Raw genomic sequence first — 23,263 nt, 5'->3', positions numbered from 1 at the left:
AGTTAGGCTGTATGCAGTGCCTTACTCTCATACACAGCCCTGATGACTCACTGAAAGACGTCAACCAGGTTGAGCAGGCATGATCTGCCATTCACAAAGCCAAACTGTGTGGAGTCCAGAGTTAGGAGATCACCCATATCTTTGTCAATCAGGTCCCTGAAGATGCGCCCATACCCATACATAGTAGACTTGTCAGGCTAAGGGCCCAATAATCCCCAGGGTCTGTAGATGCTACCCCTTTATGGAGAGGGATGACTGTAACAGTGTGCCATTTTGGAAGGAAAAAGCCTGAGGTGAGGATGTGACTGACCAGAGCACACAGATCTGGTGCCAGGTCTCTTTGTATGTCATGTAGAACACAGCTATGGATATGCAGGAATCCCATGGAAGCTGTATTCTTGCCTGGGGACAATGTAGGTCTAACTTGGCCTGCAGTAATGCTGGGTGCCTGGCATTCATCTGGCATTGTGATTGTCCCCTTAGGGGGGAGATGGGTAAAGCTGGCACTGAATGTGTTGGCAAGACTGTGGCCAATATTTTTGTCTCAGGTTAAGAATTAACATTGTGCAGTAACTCACAGCACTTGTGGTTATTGCTATGGGTCATTGATATAACTATCAAAGGCTTTTGGAATTGTCTTCAGTGTCTGCTGCAAGTCTGCTTTCACAGCTGCCTGTAGGTGATTCCATGAGGGATCCCAAGCTGTGTTTGAAGCTAATAAGGGGGCCACCAGTCTTGGGACACCACCTTTTTCTGCAACAGTGTCCTCCTTCTGTTGTACACTTTAGTAATGGCAGGGGACCATCACATTGGCTTCCAGTATTTGGAGGACAGTGTCTGTGTTCTGTTGGCTATAGCTAGTACCATGCATCCATGTACATGTTTATGCAGTGCATATGTGTATGATGTGCCAGTCATGCAGCTATTTCTCATTGGCATGGGTGCAATGAAGTCATCCACCCCTGTTTTTTTGACTGCAATGTCAGCATTGGAGAGGTTTTGCAAGGTGGTTATCTTTGTGGGGGGTGTGAGTGAGATGTTGAGCTCCATGTTGATTACATCATGATTGGATCTGACCAGGTAAGGATTAACAGCTGAGGTCGAGCAACAATCCCATATGTAAGTAATCAATACAGATCAAGGTTGTTACATCCTCTACTGGAGGTCAGTATGAGCCAGTCCAGGGCTTTGGAGCTGATGAATTCCATGAAGCATTGGGTGAGTGTACTGGTGCTTGACTACTTTCCCCAGGTGATGGAGTGGTAGTTGAAGTCAACTACTATGTCAGTGTTGGGTTGGACCTTTATAGATGCCAGGGTGTTGAGGAATGTGCATTGACAGTCTAGGGACATAGCTGGGGACCGATAGTAGGCTATGGTGTGGATTGCAGTATTCACCAAAGTCAGTTTTACCTGAAGTACCTCCAATTCATTATGCTGGGATACTAGTCTGGAGGTGTGCATATCCATTATGACTATGAAGACAACACCATCTGTGGAGGTGTGGTCCATGTTTTGGTGCTGACAGCTGTGGAATGTGTCATAGCATGTTAGGGCAGGGCTGCTGTCTGCTGCTGTGAACTACCTCTCCGTTACAGCACAAACGTCAATGTCCTCCACTCTGAAGAGTGCTTTGAGTGACTGCATCTTGACAGTTAGATGTCTACTATAGAGCAGCATGACCCTCAGATTGCATACATATCTAGCTGTTATTGTGGTAATTTGATTTGGAACAATGCCTAATAAGGCACTATAGGGATGGCAAGACACTTACCCTGCAACTGGAAACCCAGGGCTGACAGATTTAGGACATCTCTAGCAAGGCATTTAGGTCTGTCAATCATGTTGCAGTCAATTATCTGTTGAGTGTACTGCAGCATCATTCTGGGTGATGACAGTATACTGCTCAGGGTTACTGTCACACCTGCCTGGACCACATAATCCGAGTGTTCAACCATGTCTCTTGTCATGTAGCAGAGGGATTTGTGTCTCAGTTCATTCACACCCACATGGATGATGAGAGAGTGATACATTTAGTTTTTTTTGGAGTGGCCTGACTGGGTGTGTCACACTGGCACATGATAGACAGTTGGCTGTTACCTCCTCCATAATCAACATAGTGAGTGAGACATCTGTGTGCTGCAGTACTGAGTCTCCCATGATCACTGTATTGTGCAGGATGGTCAGCCTTAAGAGGTTAGGTTGAGGGGGCACACTGTGTAGGCAACATATGTGTCCTTTGGCATGTGCAATGTCATGGTGTCTGAGTGGGTGTCTGTCTTGCTGGTCTGTGCTGTTTGTGTAAATGTCCATTGACTGCCTCTGTGAAGGTGGGTGTGTGGCTTTTTAGTGTATGTCAGGGCTGTCATAGTGGGTGTTGTGGCGAGCTATGTGGTCCTCATGTTGTGGTGCAGGTGTTGATCTTATCCTCTTGACCAGCAAGCCCAGTCTTTGCTGGAGAGTGCATATTTCCACATTTGGTAATATAGGAGTAACGCTCACTGGTCTGAGTGTTGGGAATTTAGAGGAGAGGGTTGTCTGTGTACATGAGGCAGTTGCATCAGTGCCTCAGAATGGACAAGTGCACCAGGTTAATGGGTGAAAGCACAGAAAACCACACTTCAGTCATGCCAGGAGGGTGGTCATAAGTAGTAATTACTGGGGCTAATTCCATGATGAACGAGTAATGATGATGGCTTCCAGGTTTGATACACTTATTGATACAATAACCTGTTGAAGTGTAAAGCTATAATGCTATTTGAAGTGCAAGACAGAACAAACTAGCAAGATGTACAGGAGAAACTGAATGTATACTTCCTTCCACCTGTAATACTTTACCTCAGCTGTGCAGTTATCAGCAACTGTGGCCACGTGTAAGTCCAATAACCTCTGTAGTGCATGCAGTAACTGCATAACACTATAGTACAAATAACTAGATAGGCAGGAGTTTTAATCTCAATACTGGTAAGTCTCTCTCTCTCTCTCTCTCTCTCTCTCTCTCTCTCTGTGTGTGTGTGTGTGTGTGTGTGTGTGTGTGTGTGTGTGTGTGTGTGTGTGTGTGTGTGTGTGTGTGGGTGTGTGTGTGAGAAAATGATGTACTGTGTGGGTTATACCTTTTTGACTTGTGAACCACCCTTTAAACTTCCCCTCACTCTAATTTAGTAGTTCTTTTGATGTCATTCACCTTAGAAGTACCTTTGGAGTAGGTGATATTGTATAAGCTCCATGGTGCATCTGATAACTTTGTAACACTATAGTAGAAATAACTAGATACGCAAGAGTTATAATTCCAATACTGGCAACTGTTTGTGTGTGTGTGTGTGTGTGTGTGTGTGTGTGTGTGTGTGTGTGTGTGTGTGTGTGTGTGTGTGTGTGTGTGTGTGTGTGTGTGTATGTGTGTGTGTGTGTGTGTGTATGAATCAGATACTGTGTGGCTTATACCATTTTGATTTGCGAACCACCATTACACTTCTCCCACCCTACTTTGCTAGTGCTATTGTTGTCATTCACCTTAGAAGTACCTTTGGGCAAGGTGAAATTAAATAAGCTGCATGGTGCATCTGCTAACTGTGTAATACCATAATACAAATAACTAGATAGGCAGGAGTTCTAATCTCAATACTGACAAGTGTTTGTGTGAGAATCATGTACTGTGAAGGTTATACTATTTTGAGTTGTGTACCACCATACTCATCCTAACTGAGTAGCCCTGTTGAGGTCATTCACCTTACAAGTACCTTTGGATGAAGTGAAATTGTGTAAGCTTCATGGCATGTCTGATAACTGCATAACACTATAGTAGACATAAATATATAGGTAGGAGTACTAATCGCGATACTGATGTGTGTGTGTGTTTGTGTGTGTGGATCATGTCTTGTGTGGCTGATACCATTTTGATGTGTGTACCATACATAGCCAGTGACCACCTCCTGATGCCATTACTTTATATAGTGTGGTAATGGCATCTGCCTCACATGCAGCATGTAAAGCCATTGTACAGGCCATACCAGCCCTCTGTATGGATGTGTCTGGAACATCCAGATGTTTGGAATCTATTAGTGCTCTGTCTGCCTTAACAATGCATATGTATGTGTTATAGTTTCCAAATAGGCCACAGTGAGTGTACTGACACATATGATAGCATCGGTATCATACCTGAGTGAAGGAGCATACTGATACAATGTCTGCTACCCTCACACTTGTCTAAGCTTGTAGGTGTAATACATGAGTCTAGATGCTTGGTTTTACAAGTGAATTGCTCATGTCATGAGTCACATTAAAGGTTGGGAAAGGTGTTGTCTGACATATTGTGGTTGCAATCAGTATATATCAGAAACAAATGGCATCTTAACAGGTGTGTATACATTTTATATCCACTGTATAGCAGTAATGTTTCACACAAGTCCCTACCTTAGTCAGTTTGTCCAACACATTTTGCTGGTGTCTGTCCAAAAATCTTGCCCTGACAGGTTGTGAGGTATGCTACATGAATGTTACATTCTTTTCAGGTAGGTCCCTGTGTTGACCACTGTGATGCAATACAATTAACCCCACCACAAGTGAACATGTACATAAAGCAATATGGCTATTAGTCATAGTTGTGTGCATGGTAACTTGCATGCCCTCCACATGTCTAGGGTATTGCCAAAGCAAAACTGAACAATTCCATACCCACCAGCTTCAGGTTGCTATCCCATATGCAGAACAGAGTGACCTATGTTGTTGTGGGAGAGAGGTATTGTCAGCAGACTCACATGCACCCTTGGTAAAGGATGGATGCAGCATGTCTGCACATTTACAGTACAACACCCAATACTACATAATTTGCTGTCCTTCACCATAGATTTCCACTTCTGTGCATAAGAAATCCACATCCACAACTGCAATCTCACCTGGCACATGCATGTAGTTACTGTACAGATACAAGTATGTCTCATACAGTAGTCTACTAATCCCCATTGGGACCTTACCTGCACACTCCTTGTCCTTTGTGTGGGTACCACCCACCTCCAGCAAGTGGGGCTTTGTACCCTGGTGTTGTACTGTGATGGGTGGCCCAAGCTTGGCAAGGAGCTCCTCATTTGGTGTCAGTGGGAGCTGCATGGCTGGGCTCCCACCTGTGGTTGTGGGGTCCCTGGCTATGGCAGCAGCCCTTTGCCAGGCATGGCGTATGAGGTTGGTGGCATGATGCCACACCTGCTCATATGTACATGTGTGCAGGCCCACCTAATTTACCCTGTGGACAGGCTCATCCCACAGGTTGGTCCTCTACCGCAGAAGTTGCTGGCTTCGGCCCAATAGAACTGTGTGGTTCTGTATTATGGCTTCCATTATCAGGTTGCATTCCGCTGGTGAAATGGTTTCCCACTGGTGATATGACATTGCACCTGGTAGACACTAACAGGGAAACACATCACACAACAACATACATTTGGCAACAGTATGTCCAGTACCTGCACATGTACCTTGAATACCAGTAGCCAACACTCACAACTATACTAGTAGCTACCACTCACAACCACACCATGCCCCTGTAATCTGTCAGCAAAGTATCAGCTTGCATTGCACTCCTGGTCCAGGTAGCTTACATCCTTCTAAGTTGGGAATTGCTAACTGAAGGCTCGGTGTCTCTTATTCAAAAAGTCTGTTAGTTCTGGTTTAAGCACTTGGGCTTCAGGCCAGTTATTTTTCATTAAGAAGGTTTGTGGTCTGCACTCTTGTTGGAGGAGAGGATAGATTCTTCCCTTCTGAGCTGGGAATTTCTAGTTAAAGGCTTATTGTGCCTGCTTATCTGAGCTATTTCTTTCTGAAATTGGTGCACCTTGTTTGCTGTAGCAAAGATTAGATTCAGGCCTGCTGAATCTAGCTTTGTCTGTATCACTTGAGCACTAATCCAGGCCATCTTTTTAGGAGAAGGTTCCCCCTGCACCCTAGTGGTGGGAGTGTGCAGTTAGAACTTGTCTGATTGAAGACTTCTGGAACAGGGCTCAGTTTTGAGCTTTTTTACTAGTTAACTGGGTAATTTGTTTAAATCAGTTTGCTCATTTTCTATTGTTATATAAAAACAAATTGCACTTTAATCATCTGCTTTTACTGCATTTGTGTTTCTTCCTACTTTATTACTTTATTTTGCTTTTGCTGTCTGTTCTTAAAAGTACTTAATTACATTTATTCTGCTGCATTTATTACTGCTTGTTAGTAGCCTGATTAAATTGTAGCGGTTATTCTAAGCCTTTGGTTGAAGCACTTGGGCTTCAGACCAGTTGTTTTACATTAAGAAGGTTTGTGGTCTGCACTGTTGTGGCAGGACAGGTAGCTTACATCCTTCTAAGTTGGTAGTTGCTGGTTGAAGGCTTAGTGTCTGTTATTCTAAAAGTGTAGTAGTTGTGGTTTAAGCACTTGGGCTTTGGGCCAGTTATTTTACATTAAGAAGGTGTGGTCTGCACTCTTGTGGGAAGAGAAGGTAGATTCTGCCCTTCTGAGCTGTGAGTTTCTGGTTAAAGGCTTATTGTGCCTGTTTATTTGAACTGTTTTTTTTTCTGAAATTGGTATGCCTTGTTTGCTGTAGCATAGACTAAATTCAGACCTGCTGAATCTAGCCTTGTTTGTATAACTTGACCACTAATCCAGACCATCTTTTTTTGGAGAAGGTTCCCCTGCACCCTAGTGGCAGGACTGTGCAGTTAGAACTTGTCTGATCGAAGACTGCTGGAATGGGGCTCAGTTTTTAGCTTTTTATTGGTTAATTGGTTAATTTGTTTAAATCAGTTTGGTCATTTGCTACTGTTATATTAAAAAATATATACACTTTATGCATTGCCACTTAGCTAGGGTTAAACTATTCCCAGCACCATAAAGTCTGATCTTCAAAATTTCCCTTAGAACTAACCAGTTTTTTTAGTTTTAGCACTCAGATCTGTTTCTTTGAGCTTAGCACTTGTTCAGAACTCGTAAGCACTAAATAAACTACAAATTACTACAGCTATCAACTTTCCTCACTTGTCTAGAGGAAAATAGATTTTAGTACTTAATAAATAAGCAGCTATCCAGGCATGTCTAAGGGTCAGCTCTCGGTGCTTTCTCCTGTCTACTTAATAAATCTGGGCATCTTGGGGAAATGCAGCAATTGCATCATGTACACAGACAACCCTCTCCTCCTACCACCCAACACTACAACCTGTGAGAGATGCATTTATATAGTCAAACTGGAAGCAAAGCTCTCTTCACCCAAGACTGGACTAGACAGTCAAGAGGAGAAGGTAAACACTTGCACCACACCACACTCATCACATAGTCACTCAAAACCTACACCACCAAAACACACATATAGAAACACAAAACACACACCTATATTCATGGAGGCTCTCAATAAAAATCTGCTCAATCAACAGAGACCTCCAAAGCAGAAATGCAAGCAACCTCCATCCCCCCAACACAACCCAAATGACACACAGCCCACAAACTCAGTGTGCCACTCAACCACAGCTCATAATGCATCACAACGTACCCAACACTCTAGTCATAGGTGACTCTATAGTCAGGCACACTGATGTTCCACTCACCAGGCTAAACAAGGAGAAAGTTACTGTCAGCTGCCTGTCTGGTGCCAGGAACCATCACATAAAGCACACACTCAGGTCACTCCATAACAAGTACAAATATGACTTGAGACATACCTCCCTGGACTACATGAAAAGAGACATGGAGGAGCTCTCCGATCTTGTAGCCCAGGCAGGTATGACCCTAGCCCCGAGTAGCATCCTGCCATCACCCAGAATGATACCACAGTACAAGGACAAAATGATTGACTTCAACAGTTGGCTAAGGTTCTGGTGTCATTCTAAGGGGATCCGGTATCTGTCTGCCTGGGATGACATGATCGACAGACCACGATGATTTGGAAGAGATGGCCTGTACCTGTCGCCCTTGGGATTCTGGATACTGGCTAAGGCTCTTGCCACCCCTATATTGCCTTTTTAGGCAAGATTCAAATGACAAATTTACCACCATAACAGGTACAAGCAAACAAAATCTGAGGGTAATGCTACTCAGTGCTAAACCTCAAAATGCATTCATTCAAGGCACTCCTTAAAATGGAGAACATTGACATCTGTTCAGTGACAGAGACCTGGTTCACGGCTCCAGAGACCATCCCTGCATTACCAGGCTATAATTCATACCACCCCCTTTAGCTACCTAACCTGGACTGAAACACTAAAGGTGGAGGTGTTTCCATATTCATTAAGGATATCCACACCTCCAGGCTAGTTGCTCAGCATAATGCATCCAAAATTATTCAAGTGCAACTAACTCTGGGCAAGACCGCAATCCAAAGTGTAACTTGCTACAGATCCCCCACCATGCCCCAGGATTCCCAAACCTCATTTCCTGATGCACTGGAAAATATTAGGGTACAACCCAACACTCTAATAATGGGCAATTTCAACTACCCCACCATTAACTTTGAAAACTACTCATGTACCAACTCTTTTGCTCAACATTTTCTGGAATTCATAAATTCCTTTGCCTTGGATCAACATATCCCCACCCCCACCAGGGGCAGCAATATCCTAGACCTGGTCATTACCAACATGGGTGACTGGTGTTCCTCACCAGAGTTCAATTCCTCATTGGTCAGATCTGACCACAAGCTAATCACTATAGTCATCCACATCCTGCCCCACCCCCTATTAGAGAAACCACTGTAAAAAATTTCTCCAAAGCCAACATCCCACTTCTTAAGACAGAAGTGTCAAACTTCACGACACCCATGCAGACAGACAATAAAGGTACAACTGCTGAATCCCACAAAAATGCACTTTATAAGCACTTACACGAGTGTATGGATTATGCTATTCCTAACAGAACCAAGATGCTATCCTCCAAAAAAAGGAAGACAATCTGGTGGTCCCCTGCCATAAACAAACTCTACAACATAGGAAAGAAACTGTTGCAAAAAAGAGTAATATCCCATGACTGGAGGAGCTCCCTGGTCAGCCTCAGTAAGAAGCTGAGATCCCTCATAAAATCCTCCAAAGCTAGTTACAGAAACAAAATTGCCACTGATTCTAAAGGCAACCACAAAGCATTCTACAGCTATGTCAAGAATCTCAATGGCAACACTCAGATCTGCTCTGAGTTACAGCACAATGGCACTAAATATACAGAACCAACTAATATTGCCAACATCGTGGCAGATAGGTTCAGTGCTAACTTTACCCCCCCCCTTACCCCTTAAAGGGCCCATCTTTATATCAGAAGAATGCAATGTTCCTGTAATCACAGCTGCACAGGTAAATACCACACTCTCCAAAGCCAAGAACACAGTATCAATGGGACCTGACAACATCCCAGTCTGTGTTCTACACGAACTACAGAATGAACTCGCACTCCACCTAAGCACCATGTTCAATCATAGCCTCACCTCAGGCTTTGTGCCCATTGAATGGCACACAGCAATGGTTATCCCACTCCACAAAGGGGAAGCCACCATGGAGCCTGGGAGCTACTGCCCCATTAGCCTAATGAGCCTGGTCTGTAAAGCCATGAAATGTATCATCATGGAACTTATAAACAAAGACATTGGTAATCTCCAAACTCTGAACCCCACCCAGTTTGGGTTTGTAAAAGGCAGATCATGTCTCCTAAACCTGATAGACTTCTTTGAAGCAGTCAACAAAGCTGTAGATGAAGATAAGGTGGTTCACACAGCCTATCTAGATCTTGCCAAGGCTTTTGACACCATCCCCCACTCTGGAATTATAGATAAACTTACTAAACTAGGTATAAATCCCTATGTCACAAGACGGGTTGCCAACTGGCTCACCTACAGAACCCACACTGTGAAAGTAGCCGACTTCAAATACAACTTCAGACCAGTGACAAGTGGAGTACCACAGGGTTCAGTCCTGGGTCCTCTCCTGTTTGATATCTACTTTTCTGAAGTACTAGCTCACAAATAAGGTCTTTGGATAATGAAGTTTGCAGATGACTGCAAACTAGGAGCCACGATTGAAACTCCTAACGATGTGGACATCCTACAAAAGGGCCTCACTGAGACAGATGCCTGGTGTGAAAGCCATGGCCTCAAGCTCAGTGCCAAAAAGTAATTATCATCCCTTTGGTAAAAACTCTGTGCCCATGAGCTACCACATAGCTGGTAGTCTACTTAACCAAAAATGTGATAAGAGACCTTAGGACACAGGTAGACAGTAGTCTCTCCTTTGATAATCACATCACCACAGTAGTCAGGAAATCCTTCTACGTGGCACACCTCATCACAAAAGGTTTCTCATCCAGGAAAAAAGAGGTCATTGTTCTCCAATACTCATCATTCATTAGACCCATTATAGAGTACAACACCCCTTTTGGTATGTACCTCACAAGACACCTACAGCAACTGGTAAGGCCACAGAAATACCTCACAAAGAGGATTACCAGCCTCAAAAACTCCAGCTTTACTCCGTCGCATATGTCCTACTCAGAGACGATCTCTGCCTAACATACAAGGCTATGTTAAACCCAGAGCTATTGGACATGCTGCACTTAAAGAAATCCCAATCCCTCTGAGCTACATGCTCTAGGGACTTAAACCTTGTCACCACAATAAACAGAACATGTTGGAGGGATAGTTTCCTGTCCCAGAGACTTCCCATACTCTGGAACAAACTACCTATCTATATCAAACAAAGTTCCTCATTAGCTCTCTTCAAGAAAAATCTTGAAGATTGGATGGGAAATAGGAAATCACCCCATGGATCACCTTTGTGGCTCTGCTCGACAGGGGCACAGGAAATTAATTTTTTTGGGTGGTGAAAGCCAAGGTACCTTTTTGGCTAGGCTTATATAGGCCCTAGGGCCAATAGCCTAGTACCTACCTATGAATCTATGGTCCTGATAAGTCATATTGCCGGCAGTGAGGGCTAGTTGTTTAGATAATCTGTAATTCCTCATTCATGTCTGTGTAAATGGATGACATTATCCATCATCCATGTGGATGGTGTGTGGATGGTGTTACGGCTTGGTGTGACTACAGTGTGCAATGCAGCTGAGAGCACATGCCTGAGGTCATGTAGGATGCATACAGGGATGATACAATGTCCCATGGATATTTACATTTGTTGCCTTTCAGTAGGCAATATGTACCTGCTTGCTGGTGATAAGGGGAGGGATGTTGCTGCAGTACATATCCACCTATAGTGATGCTAAGCCAGGGGGGATGTATGCTCTATCCCTATCTGCTTCAGGTTGCCTGTAGCTATGTTATGTGTGTATGTGATCTGATTGGCCACCATTTCAGGTTGGGTTGGTATGTTGCCTCTGAGATTGCAGACATATGGGAAGATGGCCTTGTGATTGTCCCTGGTGGATGTCTCCAATTCATACTCATAGGGAGCCTTACAGTAATCCATCTGTGATCTTATATGCTTGTTCAAACAATGGCTGATGATGCCAGGTTGGTTCCTGCCCCTACTTTGCCCTGTACAGCCACTATAGGGACCAAGTCTGTGGTTTGTGTAATGCTGCTGTCCAGAAAAGGGGATTACTCTACATTGGTGGAGGGAAGTATAACAAGTAAGGTATTCCTGAGTCCATACAACCATGTATGTGTTTAATCAGTTGTTTGTAGTGTGAATGGCCACTAAGTCATAACACAGTTGGAAACCTCTCCAAGTTAGTAATGATAATCATGCTTTTTGTACTTACCATGGCTGTGTCACGGCAATGCAACAACCAGTAGCTGTAGAAATGCTACTCTTTTTGGCACACAGTAACTAAGATTACACAAATGTACAACATGTGCAGCTTTTTTTAACTGACATTTTGCATCCCATGTCTGTTTTCATGAGGTGGACACATACACCTACTCATACTGACATGTGCATAGCTAATACCTCACATACATATCTGTTCTATGTCAGTATGGCACACTAAATTCACACTCTTGCTACGCAGTCATCCCTCTCAACCTGTTACAGCATGACATCTGTAGGATGCCATGCATACATGGGTGCAATGGGACAAAATCAGTGACAGTGTCTCAATATTGCTGTAACATACTTGAGCTATTCAATAGCACAGTAGTCTTTGCACTGACAAGCATCCCTTGGAGAATGTCCAACAGTTATATGGCAGGAAGAGAGGAGAAAGGCTAGGAGGGTGGTATTGAGGGTAAGAATTGTTAATGTTGGCAGTATGAGTGGTGTAGGGACCAGACTGTCTGATATGATGGCCAGGGGATGATTGATATATTGTGTGTGTACAAGATACCACAGGGAAGGGGATAATGGCTGGGTGTATGGTAGGCAGGTCACAATTGTGCTATCAAGGTGTGGACCGGAGGTGGAAGGGGGTAGGGTTTCTGCTGAAGGAACAGTATGACAAGAGTGTTTTTGGAGGATGACATAAGCGTCTGATAGAGTGATGTTTCTGAAGCTGTAAGCTGATGGTGTAATGATGACTGTTGTTAGTGCATATGCTATGTAAGTTGGTTGTGCAATGGATGAGAAAGAGAAATGTGACTTCAGTTGGATGACGTGGTGATGACTATCCCCAAGGGGGACAGACTGCTCATTGCAGCAGATGTCAATGGGCATGTTGGTGAAGGGAAGAAAGGGTATGAGGAATTGATGGGTATTTATGGTGTTAAAAGAAGAGAAGATGGTGAGATAGTAGATTTTGCAAAAAGGTATGCACTATAACATGAGGGAGGAGCATAGGGTGGCATACAAGAGTGGAGTAAGATGCATACAGGTGGGATATATTCAATGTAGGAGGGCCAGTTTGAAGGAGATTGGAGACTGTAAAGTGGTGACAGGGGAAATTGTATTTAGGCAGCAGAGAATGTTGGTATGTGAGATGATGTTGGTGATCGAGATAAGGAGGAGTGTGGGGCAGCACCAAGGATAAAATGGTATGAAGTGGAAAAGTGTGCTTGTGATGTGGAGTTCAGGGAAGAGTTGGGACAGGCACTGGGTGGCAGTGACAATCTAACAAATATCTGGTTAAGTAATTCAGAGCTGATAAGGGAGACAGCTAGATGGGTGCTTGGGATGACATGTGGATGGAGGAAGCAGTACAAGGACACCTGCTGGTGGACTGAGGAAGTACTAGACAGTATACAGAAAAAGAGGTTGGGGAAGAAAGAGTGGGATTGTTAGAGAGATGAGGAATGTAGGCAGGAGTATAAGGAGATGATGTGCATGGCAAAAAGAGAGGTGGCAAAGGCTGAAGATGTGCATATGAAGAGTTTGATGACAGGTTGGACACTAAGGAGGGATGAAAGGAATTGTACTGATTGGCTGGACAGATGCACTGAGCTAGGAAAGATGTGCAGCAGGTAAGGGTGATAAAGGATGATGAGGTATATGTACTCACAAGCAAAGACAGTGTGTTGAGCATATGGACAGTGTACTTTGAGAGGCTGGTGAATGAAATGAATGAGACAGAGAAGGTTGGATGATATGAGTATGGTGAATCAGGAAATGCAATAGATTAACAAGAAGGATTAACAAGGATTAACAAGTCCATACAGCATACCTGGACTTGGCTAAGGCCTTCGACACAATACCCCACTCAGGCATCATAGATAAGCTAAACAGCTTAAAAGTAAACCCTTATGTCACTAGATGGGTTGCAAACTGGCTAAAGGACAGAACCCATAAAGTTAAAATCGTTGGAGCAATGTCAGACTCAAAGCCAGTCACAAGTGGTGTCCCACAGGGATCTGTCCTGGGACCCCTCTTGTTCGGCATTTATTTCTCAGATGTTAAAGCAAACATGGGAGGGCTGTGGCTGACAAAGTTCACAGATGACTGCAAACTAGGCGCCATAGTCGATACACCAGCAGATACACACATCCTACAAAAAAGCCTTACTGAAATGGACAACTGGTGCAGTAGTCACGGCCTTAAACTAAATGCCAAAAAATGTATAGTCATCCCTTTTGGAAAAAACAAAGTACCCACAAATTATCACATAGACAGCAACCCACTGAGTACGAAAAAAGTAATCAGAGACCTAGGGACCCAAGTAGACAGCGACCTCTCATTTGACACCCACGTTGCCAAAGTGGTTAGAAAAACATTTGACCTTGCACACCTCATCATGAAGGGTTTCAGATCCAGATCCAAGGATTTTCTTGTACCCCTATATTCCTCCCTCATCAGACCCATGATTGAGTACAATGCCCCATTTGGTATGTACCTCACCCGGCACTTGCAACAGCTGGAGAGACCACAAAAGTACCTCACCAAAAGGATCAAGGGTCTCCAACATATGTCTTATTCTGCCAGACTAAAGAAACTTCAGCTCTATTCAGTAGCATACCACCTGCTCAGAGGTGATCTCTGCCTGACATACAAGGCCATGTCCAATCAGGATCTGATGGACATGCTCCACCTCAAAAAATCCAAATCCATCAGGACCACGAGAGCTAAAGACTTAAACCTCGGCATAAGTATGAATAGGACATGCTGGAGGGATAGATTCATAACCCAGAGGCTTCCCATGCTTTGGAACAGGATCCCAGTTCATATTAGGCAGAGCCCCTCACTGACTCTCTTCAAGAGAAATCTTGATGAGTAGATGGGAGATCGTAAGTTTACCCCAGGGTCACATCTGTGTCACTGCTAGACAGGGGCACAGTAAACTAATTCTATTATATAAGGGGACCTTCACTGTGTCACTACTAGACAGAGGCACAGTATTCTAGATTTATTCTGTACATTTTTGTACCATTTCATGGGGTGGCAAAAGCCACATCACTATGGCTAGGCTTACAAATGCCCCAGGGCAGATAGCCTAGTACTATACTATGAAACTATGAAACTATGAAACTATGGATGTAAGGATAGCTATGAGGAGGATGAATACTGGCAAGCCTGTTGGTCCACATTACACACCTGTGGAAGCATGGGGTTGTTTAGGGGAAATGGCAGTGGTGTGTTAGCCAGCCTGTTTACTGATATCTTGGGAAGTGTGCAGATGCATGAGGAGTGGAGAGACAGTGCTTGGGTATGGTGTTAAGAATGAGGTTGATGTGCAGAGCTGTGATAACTACAGAGGGATAACACTGACCAGTCACAGCATGATGTCATGTGTAAGAGTAGTGGAAGTTAGGTTACACAGGGACATGAGGAGTACTGGTTAGCAGTATGGTGTCATGAGTGGAAAGGCCACTACCGATGTGATGTTTGCTCTGATACTGCTACTGATGGAATACAGAGAAGGTCAGGAGTTGCTCTGTGGCTTTCTGACTTGCAGAAAGCATATAACAGGGTGCCTATACAGGGGTTGTGGTATTGTATGATGAAGTAATGAGTGGAAGAGATACATGTAAGAGTGGTACAGGATATGTACAAGGGTGGTGTGACAGCAATGAGGTCTACATTGGGATTGATGTATGTGTTTAAGGTGGAGGTGGGATGACATCAGGGATCAGCTGTGAGCCCTTTCTGATTTGCAATGGTGATGGACAGGTTGACAGACAAGATCATACAGGAGTCCCCGTTTACTATGTCATTTGCAGATGACATTGTGATCTGTATTGAGAGTAGGGAACAGCTTTTGTAGACCCTGGAGAGGTGGACATATGCTCTAGAGAGGAGAGGAATGACAGCAACACTAGGACAGAATACCTGTGAGTGAAGGAGAGGGAGGATAGTGGAATGCTGAGGATACATGGAGTACAGTTTGCAAAGGTGGATATGTTCAAATGATTGGGATCAACATTTCAGAGTAATGAGGACTATGGGGTACAGGTGAAGAAGAGATTACAAGCAGGATGGAGAGGGTGGAGAAGAGTATAAGGAGTGATATGTGGCAGAGGAGTACCAGTGAATGTGATATGTAAGGTCTACAAGAGGGTAGTGAGACCACCTATGTTTTATGGGTTGGAGGCAGTGGCCAGAGCTGCATGTGGCAGAGTTACAGATGTTATGATTTGCACTTGGTGTGACACAGGTGCACAGGTTTAGCAATGTCTATATGACAGGCTCAGGCCATGTTGGACGGATATGAGACAGTGTTGGAGAGACAGCATTACATCAGTTTGGACATGTGCTGAGGTCGAGTACTGAGTATATTGTGAAAAGGATGGTAAGATTGTAGCTGCCATGTAAGAGGAAGAGAGGAATGCCTCAGGTAAGGTTTTTGGATACCGTGAGAGAGGACATGCAGGTGGTTGGTGTGAGAGGGCAAGATTCAGAGGACAGGCAGAGATGGCAACAGATAATCCACTGTGGCAATCCCGAATGGGAAAGTCAGAGGACAATGATAGGGGATGTTGTAATGTCAGTCTTCACAGATTTGGCAGTACATCAGTACAGCAAGTCTTGTTGAGACATATGCTTTCAAACCCCTATGCTCCATTATTACAGGACACCTACTACATTCAGTTACATCCTTACTTGTTTCACATATGTTTTTATTGGATATTTCATAGATATATCCTTTTTTATTTTTTTTTCTCACACTACTTCAGCTTTGCACTGATGGACTGTCTATAACAGAGGTGGTTTGAATAGATGGCAGTTTGTCTTTTGTAGGTAATGCTCATGACCATGTGATGGCCTGAGCACCAATTAGTGCTCCCCAGTTGCTGATTGCATGCAGAACAGCTGTGTAGTTATTCCAATAGCCAATGTTATGGCAACATAATCCTATAATTCCATGTAGGCATTGGCCCTTTCCCTTACCTGTGATGAAGAGATCCTGGAGGTGTGTGAGCTAATACCTCTTAGAATAAGACCTGTGGAGACAAGCCAACAAAATGTTGGAGAAGATTCAAGATTTAGGGGCAGAATGTGAGTATTACTGTTATATGTTTTGAATACTGCTTGTTTAACAGGGTTTGTCTGAACATGCTGCTTCTGCATGGGTTTCAGTCTGACAAAGTTCTGTGTCTGCATAGCTCTCAACTGTAGGGCTATCCACATAATGGCCAGAGGTTTGCCTGTTATGTTGGGTCTGTTCCACAGACATCTGTTGGCCTTGGCAAATCAGTAGCATACTCTGGTGATTGCAGTCAGTACATGCCAACATCCATTTGTGATTCAGACTTTATATCCCTCAGAAAAGATATGTTACAACAAACCCCATAACACCAACAATTTGCTCAGTGTATAACAGCAATATTTCAAGTATGACCATGTTTTTGGGCCTCTGTCCCAAATTATGTCACACTTGGTACAGATGCCATACAGTAAGAGGTTGATAGGTAGGGTCTACCATAACTTTTTTCTGTCATTCCTGCTGAGGGGAAAGGGTAGACAACAAGTGGGACTCTGTACATTCAAGAGGTTGATATATGGAGAATGCTCTTAGATGCCCTTTTAACATCTTTTATGTAGAGAAGAGTAACAAGTGTTTTAAACCTAGGCTGTTAGAACATGTGAGACATGTTACTGATGAGGAAAAGGACAGTTCTATAGTTGTACATTTTAATAATTCTCACCATGGGGGTAGTAGTCATAAAAGAACAATTGTTATGTACAGAATCGGTTTAAATTCTTAAATGTGATAATTTATCCCCTAGGGGGGTTGAACGAGTAGTGTACTTGGAGGCTGTGTATATACATGTAATTAAGTGCAGTGGGTTATGAGGTACTGCTTTGGAAAAAATCATTTTCTCAGTGGACAAACAGTCATAAAATAACAATTGTTATGTACAGAAACAATGTATGTTTTTAAATGTGATACTTTACCCCCTAGGGGGTTGAATGAGGAGTGTAATTGGAGGCTGTGTATTTAAATGTACTTTAGTGTTAATTGCTTCTTCTAATTAAGCAAGTATTTCTTGTAATGTGTTACTCCTTGAAGGATTTGGCAAAGATATCAGAGTAAGATGAACTTGTGTGAATACTGGCTGTTTGTATTTTTGTTTACTATCTTCACTTATTGTAGTTGTTTTTGCTAAGAGATCACTGTATATGTCTGGCCACTGTGTATGGTCTATTATGGTTTTGTAGCAAAATACTGTTCACTTATTATTTGGACTGGGGGAGGCAGATGTGAGTGTCATGGGTCCTTCCTCATTACACAGTGTGTCTTTCCTAGTGTAAACTGACTGTACTGCATATGTTACGTACTGACAAAAAACAAAACTAGTGAAAACAAAAAAGAGAGCGGATTTGTAGAACTAAACTCCTTTATTGGTAAGCGCTTTCGTTGGCAAAAGGTAAGCCAACTTCTTCAGACCATCAAAAAACATATAAGATACAATCCCATGTGAAAAGGAATGCCCTTTATACACAGTGTTAGTCTAATCAAGCAATCAATTAATTAAGTAAAAAACAATCAACAATAAAAAATCACAAGTAACCATTTGTTTGCTGAACCAGAGATTTGTTTTACATAGGTTTTTCTAAAATCAGTAAACCTTAGACAATAAACTTTCTCAAGCCTAGTTTATCTCAATATTAAAAATACCAAATCACCCAGCCTTGTGATGGTAATATATTTTCTTTAAAATTACTAAATTTCTAAAACCATGTATATTAAAATATCCTAACTTGATCTATTTATTCAAAAAGGCCTGTAATGCTTATCTAGCTAAGGCTTTTATTTTGAGTAAACATTTAATAGATACATATTCATTTAAACCCGGCATAATATAAGCCATGGTATGGATCTGCCATGCCAATTCTATTTCCTCGAGTTTAAGTTGCCATGGACCACCCCTGCTGTTACGGTCTACTTTTTGCAAGACAATAAAACTGAACGTATGGTCTGGGTGTTTTATTATATGCCTTGCTAGGGCATTTGTACTGATCTGCCTATCAATGCTATATTGATGCTCATATATCATTTGCTTGAGCTTTCGTTCTGTTTTTCCAATATAGTAACCTTCGCATTGGTTGCAGACGGCCACATAAACTAACCCTTGGGAATCACATATATGTCTACCCCAAATTTGATACATCTTATCTCTGATGTTAACCTTATTAGTCACTTTAATATGTTTACATTGGGCACATCTTCCACATTTAAACATACCAGTTTGGCCTCTTAAAGCTTTTTTCGGTCTCTCAACCAAATTTTTCAAATTGAGACCTCTTCTGTATGTTATAGCTGGTGTTGTGCCCAACATTTTGACTAATGCATTGTCCTGTTGTATTAAAGACCAATTTTTACATATAATCTCCATAATGCTGCTTGCATCTAGGGAATAGTTTGTTAAAAAACAAGTTGCCCCATTCAATACCTTTTCTTTTCCCTGGGAATTGTTAATAACATTCCCCACTGGTGGGGTTGTGTAAACTTGTTTTTCTTGTACCAAAGGTTGAAAATACCCTATTGATCTTTTATTACGTACCTCTTCCATCACTTGATCGATTAAGGGTAAAGGATAAGCTCTTTTTAAGAACATTTCTTTGAGGAGATTACACTCCTCTAAGAAATCATCAAAATTGGACACCATCCTCGCTGCTCTTACTGCCTGTCCCTTAACCACTGCCCTTTCCTGATGGAGGGGATGGCAACTTGTGAAATGTAAGAACGTATTAAGAGTATGTGGGTTTTCGATGGATGGTAGAACTAAATTGCCTATTGTTATTGTCTTTACTAAGGTGGATGTCCAAAAAATTAACCTCATTTTGGCCTACTTGGTATGTAAATTCCAAGAATGAAGTAAATGAAGTCATTTCAGTTATAAACACATTAATCATGTCCCCCGGCCCCTTCCACAAGAAGAACATGTCATCCTGGTACCTTGTGTACCAGGCCACATGTTCTTTGTATGTTGTACAATTAAATAGGAAGGACCTTTCCCAATAGGCCAAAACACTGTTAGCAAAACTGCTCCCACAAGGGGAGCCCATTGCAATGCCACTCTTTTGGAGGAACAATTTGTCTGAAAAAAGAATATAATTATTCTCCAGTATTATTTCAAGGAGAACTTCTATCAAATTAATTTGCTGATGTTCCATCCCTCTTATGTGAAGGAACTCTCTAACCCATTCAATTCCTATTCGGTGTGGAATGGAGGTATAGAGGTCCTTGATGTCGACTGTAAGGAAAATGTGATGTTCATTGAACTCTAGTGCATTAATATTTTCCAAAAAATGCCAAGAATCTCGACATACTTGTGTCTCTGACTTAACAAATGGTTTCAACTTGCAGTCAACAAACTTGGCACAAGCATATGTCACAGAACCCCTACCGTCCACAATAGGTCTAAAGGGTGGACTATTTAGATCCTTATGTATTTTAGGGGCACCAACAATGTTGGAACTACTGGGGCTGGCATGGTCAAAAAATGGTATGTATTTACATCAATGCTCCCTTCAAGAAAAAGGTCGCTCAACATGCTATTAATTTTATTATATGCCCCATTTAGCTCATTCTGGCTTGCACTAACATATACATCACTATTTAATAAACTGCATATGTTGTAAAAAACATCCTAATATCTCACAGCTAAGATGGCCCAGTGCTAAACTGCTGTGACTATGCTGTATAGCATCCTGGGATCAAGGCTGAGCATGGTTACTTATTTTGTTGCTTGGCAGATGCTGGGCTGCTGGATACAAAGTGATTAAGGCACTTTGAAGCAGTTTTAAGTGGGTTTGCATGGGTTTGCGCTGTGCTAATCGGAGCTAAAACATGGTTAAACCGATAGGCACTTAAGCTGTGTAGGCTTCATTTACCGATACTTACCAGTGTACAAATATGTTTAGCAGAGCTAACTACTGGTTATCATTCACATTTAAGCAATGTGTAAATCTGATAGGATTAGCTCAGCCCTGGTAACCATTGTTCACATTCCAGTCTCATAAAATAGCAGAATAATGACATCATATAATAGGTTTATTTAATTTCCTGTACATAACATGCTTTTATGTGCTCTCATTACAGTAGCAAGCTGTGTGACTATACTGTACAGGACATTTGGGTATACTTGGGTAGTATCACATTTTTTGTTTTTATTATTTTTGTATACATGAGTAGTATCACATGTTATATGCACTCACACTTGCATGTTACACCAGCTGCAGTACACTGGTGGACGAATATGATTCCACACATATTGTATTATGAAATTAGTACTTTTGACACTGCTTTTCCATGTAAGATTAGATTGCCTATTGTAGTACTCCAACCATGCACCTCTGCATGCAGAGCTGGGACTCTGAGTACTACACTATCTTGTTCCTGGTGTTTCAGCTGTATGTTTTTATGTATCCCCTATTGGATATTAATATGATATTATTATATTAACTGTAGAGTACTATATTTTTTGGCCATGTCAGTGAGGAATGCTGTCATGTAGTAATGGCATACATTTCAGTTTCAGACTTCTATCCTTCAGGACATTCATCCTAATGCATAACATGTCTGCTGTCCACTGTCTGTCTGTCCCCTATGCAGATGTGCAGATGTCAGATATTGCTATGGACATACAACTATATAGGTGCCCTCATAGTTTTGTGTTGTGGGCCTGGACACTGCTTCTAGCTCCAACAAATGGGACGTCCTTTATGTGGGCTTTGGCCCTTTTACTTGCCTGTGTGAGGGACATTACAGAGGTGGTGGGCTACAGATTCAAAGACAGTAGGTGGGAATACCTCACAGGACAGGACATTTAGAGACAGCACAACAACATGGGGGGCATATCTCCAGAGATGTGAACAGATTCTATGTCATCATCAGTGTTGTTATACACATGGTGCATTGATAGGGTGACAGGGTTTGTGTGGACATGCATTTATTGAGTGACATCATGTCTGACAGTGATATGTCTCTGAAATACCTCTCCACTGACAGGCTGTCCACTGACTGGCCACATGTTTGCCTGTTATGTTTTGTCTGTTCCCCCGACAGTAGTTGCCCTTGGAAAATCAGTCATGGACTCTGGGTAATGCAGTCAGTAAATACTAATATCCATTGGTATTACTGACTTAATATTCCACATAAAAGATATGTTACAACAAACCCAGTAACATCAGCAACTGTCTAAATTTCTGACAGCAATATGTCCTATCTATGCCTGTGTTTGTGCCTCTGTCCCCAAATGACGTCAGGCTTTGTCCAGATGTCATGCACTATGAGGCCAGATGTATTTAGTATCATTATTTCTTCCTTCAATCTTCCTACCATCCCAGTGATGTAGCAGACCCACAGACATGTAACAGGGAAGAGACCATAGATATCAGTCTTGAGCCTGTACATCCTGAGGTAAACTGTACATTTGAGAGGTCTCTGTATGTCTGGCCATTGTTGACAGACTGTCAGGACTGTGTACACATTCCATGTGTACATGTTATTTGGGCTGTGTATGGAGGGGGTAGATGTAAGTGTCATGGCTCCTTTTTTATCTGACTGTGTATGCTGCCCTAATGCCTTCTGGTCTACTGGCTGTATGCCTTTGTAGGGGCAGACTGTGCCGTGTCCTGTATCATGGTCAGGAATCAGACTACACTGAGAATTGGGCCACTATATGTAGGGGTAGTGTGTGACTGGAAAACTATTATGTATTTCTTCACACAGTCCGTATGCTCTACTGTTCACCTGACCTACCAGTGTGTGACTGTGACTGTGGTGGGACTGGTTGTGGGTATGCATTTTCACACTGGTGTCTGATTTTTGGTGCTGTAACATCCCTGTAGTGCCTGACATCCCAAAGGGGAATGACAACACATTCTTTGACATTGAGCTTAAGGCCATGGCTCTGACACCAGTCATTGGTCTCAGTGAGGCCTTTCTGTAAGATGTCAGTTCCCAACTTGCAATCACCTGCAAACATTGTCAGCCAGAGTCCCTTCATGCTGGCATGGACTTCAGAAAAGTTGATACCAAACAGGAAAGGACCCATAACCGAACCCTGTAGAACTCCACTCGTGACTAGTTGGCAGTTTAACTTGGGGTCAGCTACTTTCACACTGTGAGTTCTGTCTGTGAGACAGTTTGAAACCCACCTACTGTTATAGGGGTTGATGCATAGCTTAGTGAGTTTATCCATGATTCCTGAGTGGGGAATGTTATCAAAGGGCTGGTCCAGATTAAGGTAGGCTGTATGAACCACCTTGCCCTCATCCACAGCTCCGGTGATTGACTCAAAGAAGTCAACCAGTTTGATTGAACAGGCATGATCTACCTTTCACAAAAGCAAACAGTGTGGGATCCTGAGTCTGGAGATTTCCATATCCCTGTTTCTTAGGTCCTTGACAATGTGTTCCATAGCTTTGCATGACAGCCTTGTCAGGCTAATGGGGTGATAGTTCCCAGGGTCTGCAGCCACTCCTCCTTTGTGGAGAGGGATAACT

This window comes from Protopterus annectens, chromosome 1.part1, assembly GCF_019279795.1.
Source record: "Protopterus annectens isolate FY-2018-M chromosome 1.part1, PAN1.0, whole genome shotgun sequence".
NCBI lineage: Eukaryota > Metazoa > Chordata > Ceratodontiformes > Protopteridae > Protopterus > Protopterus annectens.
This window is presented reverse-complemented; position numbering follows the sequence as displayed.